This window comes from Lissotriton vulgaris, chromosome 7, assembly GCF_964263255.1.
Source record: "Lissotriton vulgaris chromosome 7, aLisVul1.2, whole genome shotgun sequence".
In the NCBI taxonomy this organism is placed as follows: domain Eukaryota; kingdom Metazoa; phylum Chordata; class Amphibia; order Caudata; family Salamandridae; genus Lissotriton; species Lissotriton vulgaris.
The window spans coordinates 610,275,358-610,291,491 of NC_141695.1; the positions used below are offsets into that span (position 1 = coordinate 610,275,358).

Below are 16,134 nucleotides of genomic sequence, written 5' to 3' on the forward strand. Positions count from 1 at the left end.
TTTGTATTTGTGTTTTAAAATTTCCTCTCTTTGATTCCTTCACAAGTCTCTTCTGTGCACTTTAATTGTTGGGTTTTCCTGGGTTTGTTCTTTCCACTTCCTCACAAATATTAATTATTGACGTTGTTTGGTGAGTGAGTTATATGGAGGGATTAAAAAACATTTGGTTTTACTGATGAAGATTTCTCAGCACTAATGGGACAGATTATGTCTAGTAACAATCCATCAGTCTCACATCAAGGTGACTATACAGAATGGAATAATCTCCTAAATTTAAGGAAGAAATTAAAACGTATGGAGTCCCACGCGCATTTAATGCGCGAGTATTTCAGAGTGGGTATTATACCGTCGGGTCTGAGGGTACGAAATGTCCCAGCCTTGTTTGTGGAAATCCGTAAATTCCTGGAGCGGTGGTCACACATTGCGGACCGCTGCTCCAGGGATTGGATGCTTCTGATAATAGAAACTGCAAAGGAAGTTATGGAAGTCCTGAACCAAGAAATCCTAGCCTTGGAGGATAAATTGAAATCCTTGACGGCTTTAGAAGATGCTACAGCAAAACTGGCTTAAATCAACAATGACATGCAAGATTATGAGATGTACCTGATGAATAAAAAAACAGAAAAGTTAAAGAAGGACATCACCTGGTATTCCTAGGAGAAAGCATACCTGTATCTCCATACATCTTACTATCAAGAGTGGAATCAAGGACCTGGTCAGGCTCAAGGATATCAAGGAAATAACTACAGGAGAATAGTTAAATTGTCTGATTCCTACTCATCTGATTCTGACAATGATTATTATCAGGAAGTGGGTGGAGATCGCTACGACCCACAGCAATACAGGGGAAGACAAACAGGCCAACGTTCATTTTGTGGTCAATCTCCTTTTTTACTGAGGGGTCAGTACAGAGGCAGAAACAGGAGATGGGCACCAGACAGGGGTATCACCAACAGATGGCCCTTCCACATCAGCAGCCCTACAAGAAGACCCAAAACCAACAGTATTGGTGGTAGGGGGTTCCCCGTCTATGGTGGAGGCTGCTAATAAAAGATACACTACCCATTTCTAATCTCACGCCCACAAAGATGAGCCCAGATGAACTATCCGTCCTTAGCCGCGGTCTTTCTTTTGTTCCTTGCACCCGCCCAAATGTCTTTAAACTACATGAGGACTTGTTCTCCTTTTTTCAAAAAGTGAGCTAAAAAAAATCTTGATCGTCCTCCTGAACAAAATGAGGAAAATCACTCATATTGTAAACCTCCAACCCAATTCACACCAACCCTTTATGTGGTGGGACCGGAGGTTAAGATATTTGAGCAGAATGTCATCAGAGATTACCGGTATTGTTAAACATATCCAGAATACATGTGGTAATCTGTCACATGTTCAGAATCAGGCTATAAAAAATATCAAAGAAAATAAAGATCCGATTGTCAAACCATGTGATAAGGGTGGGGAGGGATAGCTTTAATGAAACAAGCAGACTAGGACGATAAAATGCTGCAAATGTTGGATATCCCAGATCATTATAAAAGATCAGACCCTAGAGAATTGATCACACTAAGAACCACTATTGAGGATATGACAGAAAGAGCTCTGGAGTTGGGGTAGATTTGTCAAGAGGAATTACATTTCCTCAATAAAACATGCCCAAAGACACCAGCCCTATATGGGCTACCAAAAACCCATGAAGATGTCATCAATCCCCGATGCGTCCTATTATCTCTACCATTGGTTCCAGTACGGAACCTTTGTCCAAGTTCGTGGATTCGTATCTGTGCACCTTAACACAGAATTACACCTCGTATATCCATGACACGGGTGACATTATAAGCAAGATTGAGGGTATGCCTTTTAGTCAAGATACTGAGATCCTTGTGACGCTTGACATTGAGGCTTTATATACTAATATCCCTCAATGTCAAGCGTTACAAGCTGTCGCCGCCCTGTTGCAGAGGTCGGCTGGAGATAGACTAGATGGCTTTATCCTTGAGTGCTTAGAGATAGTACTGAACAACAACTACTTTGATTTTAATGGCACTATTTACCAGCAGCTGAAGGGGACCAGCATGGGTGCAGTTGTTGCACTTGGTCTTTCCAATTACATTGTTATTCTGTACTTGAGTTCCCCAGATATGTTTTGAATGTGAAGGTTTGTCTGGGTTTGTGTGAGTATGGTTTGAATGGTGGTGTGTACATTTGGTTATATCTCTCTACCTGGGTGTATACTATTTATATTGTAATCATTGTTTTTGCTCTTTTTTGATTATGAATTCATACCTGATGTTGATGAAAACAAAAATGGGTGTATACTATTTATATTGTAATCATTGTTTTTGCTCTTTTTTGATTATGAATTCATACCTGATGTTGATGAAAACAAAAATCAATAATAAAAAATATAATGATAAAAACATTTTAGATAAAAGAAATGAAATGAAACAATATATTTTCGTAATTGTTGGAGTATTTGTTCATTGGTTAAACAATTTTGTCTTAGGTGCTCACGTTATGTAGTTAAGATTAAGTCAGTTGTAGAATAATTCGAGGTCTAGAGGGAGTTCTTCTTTTGTACGGTATCGTTTATACCCATAGCCTCTTGTCCGAGTCTGCAGACCCAAAGACCTTGCCGTTACCTTACTGTCCTTAAATCTTTGCAGGGAAGAGTCCGCCTTATCACCAAAAAGCCTGGGCCCATCAAATGGCAAATCAAGAAGAGCAGCCTGCACGTCAGGGAAAAACCCAGAAGATCTTAATCATGGGTGCCATCTTGCCGCAATGGATGAACCCATTACTCTGGCAACAGAATCTGCTACATCCAGGTCAGATTGGATAACCTGGTGAGCTGATGTTCTGACATGGTATTTGGCTCTATTTCTGAGTGATGATGACTTTAAGCTTGCTAACATCTTGAATATGTATTCTTGCTTTGTGTTGGCCCTTTTAAGCCCTTTTTCCCAGACCTAGAAGCATAAACTAGAGGATAGCTGCTTAATATGATGATAGATCCCTTATTCTTGACTCTAATCCATCTATAGCCTATTGGCTTTGACATAATTATGTGTCCTTTCATCATCCTACCTATAGTAGAGGGTGGATCCTGTAGTCCTGATTTTATATTACATATTGGTATGGTTTGCGTAGGTACTCTGACAGAGCTAAGTGTTATTTTATCCTTCTCAGGCCTACAAAGCCCAGAACTAGAGAGACTCCATTTTGCTTTCTGTCCCTACAGAACGGAGATGCTTGCAGGGTAAAGGTAATGTTTTAGTTTTGAGCTGTTGTTCGCTAGGGGAAAACCAGCCGGGACTGGTTCTTATCGGAAGAATGTGTTTGTCTCCTGGGCCCAGACGTAACATGCGGATGCGCACTGTGGTTGCGCGAGGGGCCCTGGAGCTGGCACAGGAATTCGGTGGGAGGCAGCCCTCTGTTGGAAATTTCCATGAGGGAAGAGCATTCCATATTAGTGAAGTGCAGAGGCGGAGTCAGTTAGTTGAGTTGGATTGGAGCAGAGGAGAGGAGAGGAGAGCAGAAGGAGTGGAGAATCAGAAAGAGTTTGAGCTGGAAGGAGTTGAGTTGGATTGGAGCAGAGGAGAGGAGAGGAGAGCAGTTGCAGAAGGAGTGGAGAATCAGAAAGAGTTTGAGTTGGAAGGAGTTCAGTTGATGATTGGAGCAGAAAGAGTTGAGTGCAGAAGGAGAGGAGTTGGAGCAGAGGAGAAGAGACAGAAGATGCTTGGAACAGAGAGAAGACAGACAGACAGTCGGTGAGCTGGAACTGAAGGAAGCAGTCAGAAGCAGTTACTTATCAGGAGGAGTTGTGAACAGCTGGAGTCTGAAGTGATGCCTTTTGGAAGAGACTGAAGTTATATTGTGGATTAATCAGTGGGAGCAGCTGGAGTGAATTGGACATTGGCACAGAGACAATCAGACAGAGTGAAGAAGCTAGTGGAGCGAACGGTTATCAGAGCGGCAGAAACAATTAGACTGAAGTTGGAAGGTGGAGAGAGTTCGTGGGGGAGAGGAATCCAGTGTAGAGTGAGTCCAAGAGTGCAGGAGAGGATCTAAGACGAGCTAAGGCACAGACAAGAGAGGAGCCCAGATGACAGCTAGAGCAAGACCTTACACTCCTTAGGTGATATTGGTCCTTAATCTTTAAATATTAACCTTGTCCCTATTGTATGTATAATCCTTTTTCTTTCAGCGGTGTGCAGTCTATTTACAGTTCCTGTTAGTTACATGTGGATGTGGTATATTAATAGAGCTTTACAGAGACCCTGCAGGTCTGTGTATGTGTCTATTCCCATTTTATTGTTCTTGTAATAAAGATACCCCAGTTCTTAGTGCACCAGCATGTGCCTTGTATTCTTGTTCAATCAGGGTAACCTGTTCTTCTAGTCAGGCATTGTTTTCATGAACGGATGTAATTCCCGGTCAGGTAAGTAGTGACTGAGCAATGAGGGAGAGAGGGGCACCTTGAGGTGGAGAATAGATTGTACATCCTCCAATTCGGTAAGTTGTTGTGTGATCCATAATATTGTAGTATCATATCCCTAGTAGCCAATGAAAGATTCCTTCCAAAGGTATTCATAGGAAAGTGATCGTCGTTGTGTAGCGGCGTTAATGAGAGCACCGGGGGGATACGGTGTGTAGTGAGATCGCTGCTAGGGAAGGTGGCGTTAGTGAGAGCACTGATTGTGGTCAGTGTGTATACCCACAAGATTGTGGCTTGTGAGAGCACCGGAGGGACACGGTGTGTAGTGAGATTGCTGCTAGAGAGAGAGTGGCATTAATGAGAGCACTGACTGAGGTCAGTGTGTATACCCACAGGATTGTGGCTTGGGCCCTGGATGAAATAGTGAGAGCACTGGGGGGGGATACAGTGCCTATCTTGAGCGAGAACTGGGTGTAACGAGTGTGTAATGGTAAATAATCAGAACTGCCCCAGGGTAGATTAGTCTGGGCCCATGTGGTCGCGAGACTATGAGGTATGAGTGTGGTGTAGGGCATGGACGTCCTTAGTAATCAGTGAGTATTCCTAGTAATCCCTATAGATTTAGTGGTGTTTCTGATGCTATGAGCTTGTATATTGCGAGTTCCCCATCCTCAGGTAGGTACCCAGGTGCCTGGACAGATGGGTCCTGAGGAGGGAGGTGGTTACGTTCCGGCTGGGTTGGAGGTGCTCTGAGGAGCTGACCCTTTCTGGTCCGAGAATCCGGCCGTTACAGCTGCGGCTTGAGAATCCATCAACACTTCACTCAGATTCCCACTGTCCTCCTCAGTTAACTTAGGAAGAAGCAGTTTATCAGAGTCCATTAAGGCATGAATATTCCTGCCCAAAAGACAAGTGGCGTTGGTAGACTGCAGTGCCTTACTGGCTGATGAAAAGACCTTCTTCGCAGACTGATCCAACTTCTTGGAATGCCTGTCTGCCGGAGCCTGCGAAAACGCCCCTGTAGATTGCTTCAGACGAGAAGCCTGCTTCACCAGACTCTCAGGAGAGGGGTGAGAAGAAAGGAAGACCGGATCTCCAGGAGCAGGGCTATGTCTTCTTGAAACTGACCTTGAAACCGCAAGAGCCGAAAGAGGGTTGCGCCACACATCGAGGATTGGCTCAGTCAGTGCATCTTTAAATGGTAAAAGTGGTTCAACCACCGAAGATGGAGAATGAAGCACTACCGTGAGAAGATTAGGCTTATACTCCACTATAGGAAGCTGCAAATCCAAAAGATCTGCAGCTTTCCTAATAACCGTATGATAAGGAGCAACATCCTTCGAGCGGGAAGCCTTTTGAGAAGCAAAGTCCCACTCCAGAGAAGTGTCAAGTCCACTTGCCTCACACAAGTCTTCAAATGCATTTTCTGTTTCATACACTTCTCCTTCCTCCCTCTCTTCAGCCTAGTACTGCTCCTCTTCCAATAACCTCTGCGCTTCTCTCCTCGAGCGCATCTTCGGTAGCGGCATCGGCTGCGCCACACACTGCGTCGAAGGCTCCTGGACGGCGTTGAAGGTGGATCCACTGCAGTAGCCAGCACCGATCAAATTCGAAAATCTTCACAGGATGGAGCCGGTTGTGAAATATTGGATGGATTTGTTAGCATGAGCTGAAAGCCATTTTGTATTTCTGGCAGCCATTTTAGTTAGCCATGTGCTGCCACGTGCTCGCCATGTGCTCTGTTCTCCCTCAGTGTTGACTGCTCTTGTAATCTGCCTAGAAACAAACTATATTTAGCATCTTCCACCTTCGCACATGCCCAGAAGGGCCTAGCTAGTAGAATGCACCTGCTTCTCTAGTATAACGGTCAGGCTATTTTGGCTGCTGCATGGAGAAGTGACTCTCCTCCCACTTTGTTGAGCAAGCAGATCTTGTATGCCCATCATTTTTGCATGCTTACATGTGCCAGAACTGCCCCTTGGTCTTATGATAACTATGTAACCCTAAGCATATGTAAGGCCTCTGTTTTCTGCACTCCTCAGACTGCCTCATTCAGTTGCTAAGGCTTCTGTGTGACGTAGTCTCACTCATTTGAGGTTAATAAGTAAGTATTTTATATTTCAGCTTCTGTGCCAATTTCTTCTTTGTTGGTTTAAAAGGACCAAGTATCAGTGGGACCCCTGAGTAGGTTTGTTGTTTTCATCACAGGGACTGACCATACAGCATCAACATCCTCGGAGCTGGAAAGTGCCATGAGGGCGTTGCTGGCATGAACGGCATAAAGGGGGCCTGAGGATACTGGTGAGGCACACCCAAACTAAATGCCATAGGACCCATGGTACCCGAAGGTGCTCCAGAGGGGTATGAGGTATTGGCTAACACACCACACATCGCATTAAAAAAATGCGAGGGAGCCGAACCCGGCGTCGGAAACTGAGGGTATGAAGCTGGTTCGAGATCCAAACGAGGTACCTCTGGAGTCAGAGCCGCTAGAGCCACAGGTGGAACAGCCGGAGTCGAAGGAACCTCTGTGTCAGCCAGATTAGACGCACCTTCTGGAGCCGGTGAGAATCTCGACGTCGATGCCTGCTCTGGAGTCCCTTTATATGAAGGAGATTGAGCCGGAGTCACCTGAGGAGACACTGGAGGAGATACCAAGTCCTTTTCTTGACGTTGAGCAGAAGAAGGCGACCGACACCACTGCCTTTGAGGATCGGCGTCAAGAAGCATGTCTCTTCTTCTTATGCTTCCTCTTGGAGTCATACGACGTCGATAACTTGGACTTTTACCTTTTTCAACCCCTTTTTTCTTTTCTTGCCTTAGCCATATAAAGCTTGGCTTCTCGCTCCTTCAATGCCTTAGGATTCATCTTCCTGCATGAAGAACATCCCTCAATGTCGTGATCTGAAGATAAGCACCAAAGAAAATCTTCATGCGGGTAAGTAATTGACATATGTCCACCGCACTCCATACAGGGCTTAAAAACGGACTCCCTCGGGCGGACATGACAAAAGAGAAGGAGATACAAACTAAATTACAAAGTATCCAGTCAAAGTTTGAAAAAAGAAAAAAGGGAACGGACGTCATCACGCCGACGTGGTCCTCTTATGGCTCCAGTGACGTCATGCGGAGCCATGGCATTGTGACGACTTTGTCTGCGTGGAGAGCTAGGAAAAAGTTCCTTGGAATGCTGGCGCAGGAGATATTCATAAGGTGAGGAATCGACAGGCAGATGCATCCATCAGAAAGACATCGCTCCCCATCTTCGCAAGAAACCACAAAACCTGGCTCTTCCTTGATGGAAAGGAACCTGCAACCCCCACCCCGCCCCTAGCTCCTTGAGACCCTTACGGGTGAGTAGTCTCGCTTTAACAAACCCCAGATTGATTGAATATACATTTCATCATGCGAATCTGGGCATCAATTAAAGTCCAGGTCAACGTGAAAGAAAGTCGACATTTCGATCCCAGCGAATAACAGTAGGTCAGTAGTTCCTTCAAATGGGGTCTTACTCAGGCCCAAGAAAATGAGCAAACCTTGTAGGTTGATGCCAGATGCGGATGATTAAATGTGTATTGATAGTGTCTAGCTACTTGATATGAAATAAATGAAATGCCAGTATTTGTAAAGCGCACAGCTACCTCCAAAGTAGTGTCCCGGCACTGGGGGCTCTCGGGAAGATTAAGCGAACTATTGCCCAGAGTCACATGGTGCTGGGCTAATCTGCTGCCGGGGATCAAACTGTGAACCCCGTAGTCGAGAGTCAGGCACCCTGGCCGCTGCGCCACACCTATTCAACACTTAGGTTTTCGATTAGTCAGCAATTCGATATTGTTAGACAGGTTTTTCCAATTCTTGTAAATTTTGTAAATATAAGTCAGTTGGACCAATTGTTTTCTATACCAATGGTCTTGGCAAGCATGCACGCACTAGTGTTCCAGGGGCAGGTGGTCTTTGATTTACCTGGGTGATGTCCCCTCACCCAGCTGGGAGACTGGCAGGCCTTATCCCTAATCCTGGACACAGGCAGAAGTCTTGCAAAGCTTCTCCTCCTTGCCCAGCCTGACTGGCTGCTTGAAAGTGGACAGTTTTGGGGTCTCGAGCTCCCCTACTTATAGTCCATTTCCGGACACCAAATGTGATTCAGGGTGTGAGTTTTTGAGGTGTGTGCCCTTCCCTTCCTCCAGAAAGCAACCTGCCACAGCATGACCAACTAAAAATGTGGCAGCACCACAACACAGGCCATGGGAGTGACTAGAGGTTCACACTGGATGTCAGTCACAGTGATATGGGCCCAGGCCCAGGTATTACTCTTTATGATTCTCTTATCAGCCTATCTCCTTCCTGAGATATGCCCAGGCCCCTTTCCAGTGCCCCCCTCGCATCAAGGAGCACCCTTTGAAGTGTATTGAGGAGCCTAGCTCTTCCTCCTCCAATGGGTGCGTCCCACTCAGCTCACAGGAATACTGAAATGGTGAACACACGGGTAATGCTCCGGAACTGGAAGCGTAGTGTCATGAAAAACAGACTGTTAATGCTGTGGAAGTAAAAGCCTAGTGCACCATGGTATACACCACTAATGCTCCTGAATAGTAAGCATAGTGTGCCATGGTAAACACACCGGTAACACTCCAGAAGTAACAGCCTAGTGTGCCATGGTATAAACTGGTAATGCTCCAGAAGTGGAAGCGTAGTGTGCCAAGGTACACACACCAGTAATGCGCCAGAAGTGGAAGTGTAGTGGGCCATGGTATACACACCGGTAATGCTCCGGAACTGGAAGCGTAGTGTGCCATGGTAAACACACTGGTAATGCTCTGAATTTGGAAGCCTAGTGTCCATGGTATACACACTGGTAATGCTCCGGAGTGGAAGCGTAGTATGCCATGGTATACACACCGGTAATGCTCCGGAACTGGAAGCGTAGTGTGCTATGGTATGCACACCGGTAATGCTTCAGAAGCAGTGTGCCACGGTAAACACACCAGTAATGTTCCAGAAGTGGAAACGGAATGTGCCATGATAAAAACAACGGTGATGCTCCAAAAATGGAAATGTAGTGTGCCATGGTAAACACACAGGTAATGTCCCGGAAGTGAAAGCGTAATGGCCATGGTATACACACCGGTAATGGTCAAAAAGTAGAAGCGGGGGCGTGGCTAAGATGGCGGCGGAGTAGGGCGTGCTTCCCAGTCCCTCCGGCGCTGCCAGGGACTGGGACAGACTTACAGCCCCTGAGGGGCCGTTTGCTACTGGCAAATAGGTCCCCCCCACCACTGAGTCTTCGACGCCTGTACTGCCGGCGGATTGCGACTCCTTAAGCGGGTCTAGCGCGAGGGCTCCTGCAGCTGAGGGCAGGAAGACGAGGCAGTGAAATGGCCACAGACGCCCCACTCCCTGGGCCAGACACCTAGGCCAGCAACTGAGGCCCGGAACACTGTTGCCCACGTCAAACCCGAATTTCCCCGCAACCTGTGGGGTTACTCTATGTGGCAGTGCGAGGCACCCTGCAGGGGCCTCCTGCGGATGGGAAACCGGGCATAGGGGGCCTCGATCTCCACACAGACCCAGCAAAAAGGAGGCCATACGAGAATCCTGGGCTGGCCTGGCCAGACGCCACGCGATCAGGGTGTACCGGAGGGAGCCCGGGGCATTGGGGTCCCACTGACATCTGAGGAACTGTGGCAGTGGGGTGAGCTTCATGGAGTGAGATAGTGAGGAGCAAGGGAGAGCCCCCACAAGGACATCAGAAGGACGGTGGTGGCCCTGCGCTGCATGCAGGGCTAAGGCTGGCAGAGTGGGGCTGAGGCCTGGCTGTGGCGCTGCACCCACCAAGGGAGGCCTGGCTTTGTGGCAGAGCTGGAGGCCTTAAACTCCGGCCGAGGCTGGGCATTTGCCCGGTTGGTGGGGGGCCTGAGAGCAGTGTCCACCCGGAGCTTGGAAGCAAGCGGTCCCCGCCGCTCCCCCCGTGTGACTGTGGGCCCTCCAGGGCTTGGCAATGACGACGGCCAGAAATAGGAAAGATAGGACAGTGAAGGAGGGGTCCCCGAAAATGGCGCCGAAGACAACCGCACAGACATCGGACAAATCACTGCGGAAGGATGATGCGGAGGCCCCGGCAACGAAGGCTTTCATGATTGAGCTGTTTTCCGCGATCAAGAAGGACATAGGGGAACTGCGCTCTCAGCTTGCTTCTGACCTTCGCGAGGTGCAGCGCGATATCGATGGAGTGGGGGAGCGGGTGGCGACCCTAGAAGACCACAACCTGAGCTCTGCGGAGGACATCCACCACCTCCAGCAAGATGTGATCCGCCTCACTGAGCAAAACTTAGACCTGCAAGCCCACGCTGAGGACTTGGAGAATAGGTCCCGACGCAACAACATTCGAATTAGGGCGGTGCCCTGGAAGGGCAAGGGGTCGGATCTGCAAGAATATGTGGGGTCCCTCTTCCGGCACATTCTTGACGAGAAGGACGTGAATGAGAATCAAATCGACTGAGTGCACCGGGTGGGGCTCCCGAGGGGACCCAAGGCCCCCCTCCGGACATACTGGTATGTGTCCAAAACGTCCAGATCAAAGAACGCATACTACAAAAAGCTAGGGCTGCTGCCCCGCTTCAGTTCCGAGACCATCATCCCTTGCTCTTTCAGGACCTTGCGGCCTCCACACGCTGACGAAACGAAGAGACTTTAGGCCTGTCACCACCAATCTCAGAGAGCAAAACGTTCCTTATTCATGGGGCCACCCATTCCGACTCATCTTCAAGTGGAAGGACAAGCTCATTCAGGTCCGGTCCCTGGACACGGCTCGCGCCATCCTGGGGCTGGATCAGGCCGCCTACCCCTCTGAGACCAACGGTTCCCCCAGTAGACAACGGAGGCGGTCCGCCGAGTGGCAGAGAGTGGGTAAACGTGCTCCCAAGGTGAAGCCCGACATGACAACGAGCATGCTGGAGCGTGGAGCAGCGGTGGCCTCAGTGGCCCAGGTAACAGATGCTTCAGCGGGCACCTGAGGCTCTAACTCCTTCCTAAGCATCAGTAGGGCTCATGGCCGGCGGCGGAGGGGATGGTCCATGGAAGGTAACTACTACTTCTTCTATGTCCTGGACCCGAACGCGTCGTGTATTAAGAACCGACTGTGTGACTGACTTGTGCCATGTCCCCTCGCCTTTAAGGCGCGCGCCATAAACTTTTATACCCTTCTCTCTTTTCGTCCCCCTTATTATGATTGTTAGGGGGTTTTTTTCGGGGGGGGGGGGGGGGGACTGTTTTGGGGGGCTCCACCTGGGGTGTTTTTGAGAATGTTGGGGGGGGAGGGGAGGGGAGGGGGGAGTAGTGGTGGTAGCAAGGGGTTGATCAGAGTGTTGTCCCAGGGAAACTCGCGAGCAAGGTGGAAAGGGGGGGGGGGGCGTAGAGGGTGGAATGGCCACAAGGAGTGGGTGGTATTGGTACGATCGAGTGGTCTCATGCTGCACTTGGGACTTGGAAAATGATGGAGGGTGGGGGAACCGACTACTCGACCAACCAGCACAGTTGCCTGGGGCGAGCGACCCTCGAAGAGCACTTTCTAGAGGACTTCCGATGATGCCACTAACTTTAGGGACGTGGAATGTTAAAGGGCTGAACTCCCCCCAGAAGCGCCAAAAGATTTGGAAATATATCATTGACCATCACTTAGACATAGTTGGCCTCCAGGAGACCCACCTGGCCAAATCTGAGGACTCACGCCTTAAGCACAAACTGTTCCCACTGATCTAAAGGTCCTCCGCCACCGCGAAGCAGAGGGGTGTAGCCCTTCTGTTTCGCTCGACCCTACATTTCCAACCACTGGGAGTACAGAGTGACAAGGAGGGGCGCTGGGTTAGGGTCAAGGGCCTCCTGCGGGGCAGACTCTGCACCTTCCTCGTGCTGTACGCACCTCACACAGGCCAAAATGTTTTCCTCCAAACCCTGATGGGGAAAGTCGTGTATTTTGCGGACGGGCCACTGATCGTTATGAGGGACTTCAATCTACTATGGCAGAAGGGACTGGATAGCACTCACTCACAAAGATGTGACATGGGTACGGTTCCCCCGACACGCAACAAAAGATTTCGGACATGGGCCTTTTTGATGCCTGGCGCCCAATCTAGAAACAACACTTTCTTCTCCCATGTCCACTGCTCTTATTCTCGACTTGACCACTTCTTCCTGAGTCAATCCCTCCGAGGGGACCTCCGCGAGGCCAAGATCTTCCCACTTTCTGTCTCCGACCATAGCCTGCTCGCGTTGGGCCTCCAGTGGGGCACGAAGAATTAGGACGGCCCTAGATGGTAATTCCCAGCTTCCCTGGTTCGGGACAAGTCCTCCTGTAACACTCTGAGAGGACTTATCTCCGAGTTTTTTACACTTAATGACCCAGGGGACACCTCTGTCTTCACCACATGGGATGCATTCAAGACGTATTTTCGAGGGCACTGCATGGCAATGAATTCTGCTCTTAATAAGCAGCGCTGTCTGGAAAGAGAACAGCTGGAGGAAGAGCTCTCCGCATTAGAGAAAGCACATAAAGAGAACCCCTCCAGGTTAGGGTTGCGGCAGCTAACGGCCGTCAGAGGTAAACTCCGGGCCCACTACAATAATAGAGCCGAATACACCCTGCTAAAATTGCGGCGTCTCTCCTACTCCCAAGGCAATAAGGTGGAAAGACACCTAGCCAGGCAGCTTCGGGACAAGAGGGAACAGGAATACATTGGGGGATTCATGACGGTCAGGGGGGAATGATACATCAGGACGAGGCTAAGGCTGAACTCTTTGGGGCCTTCTACAAGACGCTCTATGCGGGGACAGCCTAGACGCGACTGCGCAAAACGACTATTTACAGGGATTGGCGATGCCCCAGGTCTCAGCAGAATGGAATGAGGCGCTCTCTGCTCCCCTCACCAGGGAAGAAGTACTGGCTGCCATTAAGGCATTAAAACCCCATAAGGCCCCCAGGTCGGATGGTTATACAGTCGTTTTCTATAAGACATTCGCCTCTGAACTCTGCCCCTACCTGGTCCGGCTGTTCAATAGCATGGGGGAGAAGGGCGAGACCTCGGGCACAATGGCCGAGGCACTAATATCCATCATACCCAAGCCCGGTAAAGACCCTGGTAAACTTGCCTCCTATAGGCCGATTGCCCTATTAAACTTGGACGCAAAACTTTACTCCTCTATCATTGACCCGCGGCTCAACGATTTGATGCCGGCCCTCATTGACCCAGACCAGTCGGGATTTATAAAGGGCCGCCAGACCCACGATAACACCCGACGGGTGATCCACTTGATTGAAAAAGCCAATACGTTTAAAATCCCCGCAGTTCTGGTGGGATTGGACGCAGAGAATGCGTTTGACAGGGTAGACTGGGGATTTTTATTCCGCACGCTGGCCACCTTCGGCTTCTCACCCAAATATTTAACAATGATTCGGGCGAATTACCTCTCCCCCAGATCCCGGGTGGCGGTGAATGGCCACCCGTCTCCCTCCTTTGAACATTCCCGAGGCACTAGGCAAGGGTGCCCACTGTCGCTGCTGCTTTTTGCCCTTCGCATAGAACCGCTGGCGGTGAGGGCCAATCCCGACATTTGTGGACTACCCTTCACTGGGGAGTCCCATAAGATTTCTCTCTTTGCGGACGATGTCCTCCTTTCCCTCTCCGATCCGGCCAGTTCTCTCCCTCAGGTACAAGCTGCACTGGAACGCTTTGAAGCAGTGGCAGGGTTCAAAATTAATTACGACAAATCCTACGTCCTTAACCTCACAGTCCCCCAACACGACGTTCTACATCTTAAGTCGCTAACACCTCTTCCATGGACTGATTCCTCTATCCAATACCTGGGGATCCACTTGACCCCCAGGCTGGGGAAGCTTTACGCTGCTAACTTCTCTCCGCTCCTAGCTAAGATCCAGACCGACTTGGCCCCATGGAAACCCATGTTTATTTCTTGATTGGGGAGGATCCACGCAGTTAAAATGTCCCTTCTCCTCAAGCTCCTGTACCTATTCCAGGCCGTTCCTATAGACCTAGACGGGGAATTCTTCAGGCGGGTGAAGACTATGATGCTGCGCTTTATCTGGCAGGGGGATCGGGCACGCTTCTTTTTCACCATCATGCGCAGGCCGAGGAGAGAGGGAGGCGTGGGGCTGCCTGATTTCCACTTATATTATAAAGCTGCACAACTTCGTGTCCTAGTGGAGTGGTCTCAACAAGAGTCAGAAAAACATTGGCTGCATATGGATAGGAGCGTTGCAGGGAGAACGATCTGGGATGTGATGTGGAGTCCCTAGTGCGACAGACCCAAGAATGCACATATCAGTACCCCCACTAGCACCACCATGAAGGTTTGGGATTCGGTCTCCAGAGATGACAGATGGACCACCATCCCCTCGACCTTCACGCCCATACACTTCAACCCAGCCTTCCCCCACAGCGCAATCCGAAGGGCCCTTTGAGGCTTGGAAGGAGGGCGGATGCTTAGCGCTCACACACCTGTTTCACAACTTTGACCCACTCACCTTTGACAGCTGTAGAAGGGATTACGGGGTACAGGAAAATGAACGATACCACCACGCTCAACTACTTCATTGGGCGCTCTCCCCCCAGGTGAGGGAGGCGGCCACTAGACCTCTCACGAAGTTAGAAACCTTCCTGACCAAGACTTCCTCCATGAAAGGTGTCATCTCCTTCCTATATGGGTTCCTACTTTCCACCGCAGTTACCCCTAGGCCTCGATATATGACCATGTGGGAGGGGGTCCTACACCAGGATATTTCAGAAGTTGAGTGGAAACACCTATGGTCAGACATTGCCAAGTTTAACCATTCAGTGGAGCTTAGGGAGGCAAACATGAAAACCATGATGGACTGGTATCTTCACCCCGCCAAGCTGAAACCGATCTTCCCTGACACTTCCGATAGATGTTGGAGGGGGTGTGGGCTCTTAGGGGACTTCCAGCACATTTGGTGGGACTGCCCCAATATCCGGACATTCTGGGAGGAAATACTCGCCCAAATTAAAGATATGTTGGGATACCCCATACCTACCTCAATGGCCTCTACCCTGTTGGGGCTCCGTGATCCTTGTCACGAACAACAGACTAGGGCGGATAAGAGGATCATGTGGCTGTGCATCGGGGTGGCCAAAATCACCCTGGCCGCAGCGTGGAAGAAGGAGGCGCCGGCCGCCTCCCTCTGGCACTCGCGGCTGTGGAAATTGTTGAGTATGGAGAGGATGGCTGATATTTTTTGTACGACTTTGAGTTCCGCTGGGGCCTGCTGGTCGCTTTCCTCTCCAGGGGCCTCCCGTCTGCAGTGTGTCCTCCTAGCGTTAGAGCTCTCCACTTGCTCCAACTCTGATTCTCTTCCGCCACAAGTCTGGTCCCCTGTCTGTTGCATGCTGCTACCACCACTGGGGAGGGGAGAAAGGAGGGGGATGTAGGGGGAGGGGAGGGGAGGGGGAGGTTGTTTGTCTGTTGTGTTTCAGTACGACGTCTTGCACATTGTCCATCTCCATTAATGTGGGCTACGGTGAATGCCTGCGGAAGGTTCAGACAGCACTACTATAGGATGTTTCTGGTCACATTGCCGAGAGGCTCGGATGCTCGATAGCTCTGATATGGCCTCGCACACCCCAAACTCTCAGCTACTCTACCTCCAATGCGAGCCAGATGGTGCCCCA

General features: G+C 49.6%; 1 protein-coding gene across 4 annotated transcripts in view; it reads right to left on the minus strand.

Annotated features, from left to right (window-relative positions):
* LLGL2 (LLGL scribble cell polarity complex component 2) overlaps positions 1 to 16,134 on the minus strand; it is a 1,008,116-nt gene that overhangs the window by 648,066 nt on the left and 343,916 nt on the right. The gene's annotated exons all lie outside the window — the stretch shown is intronic.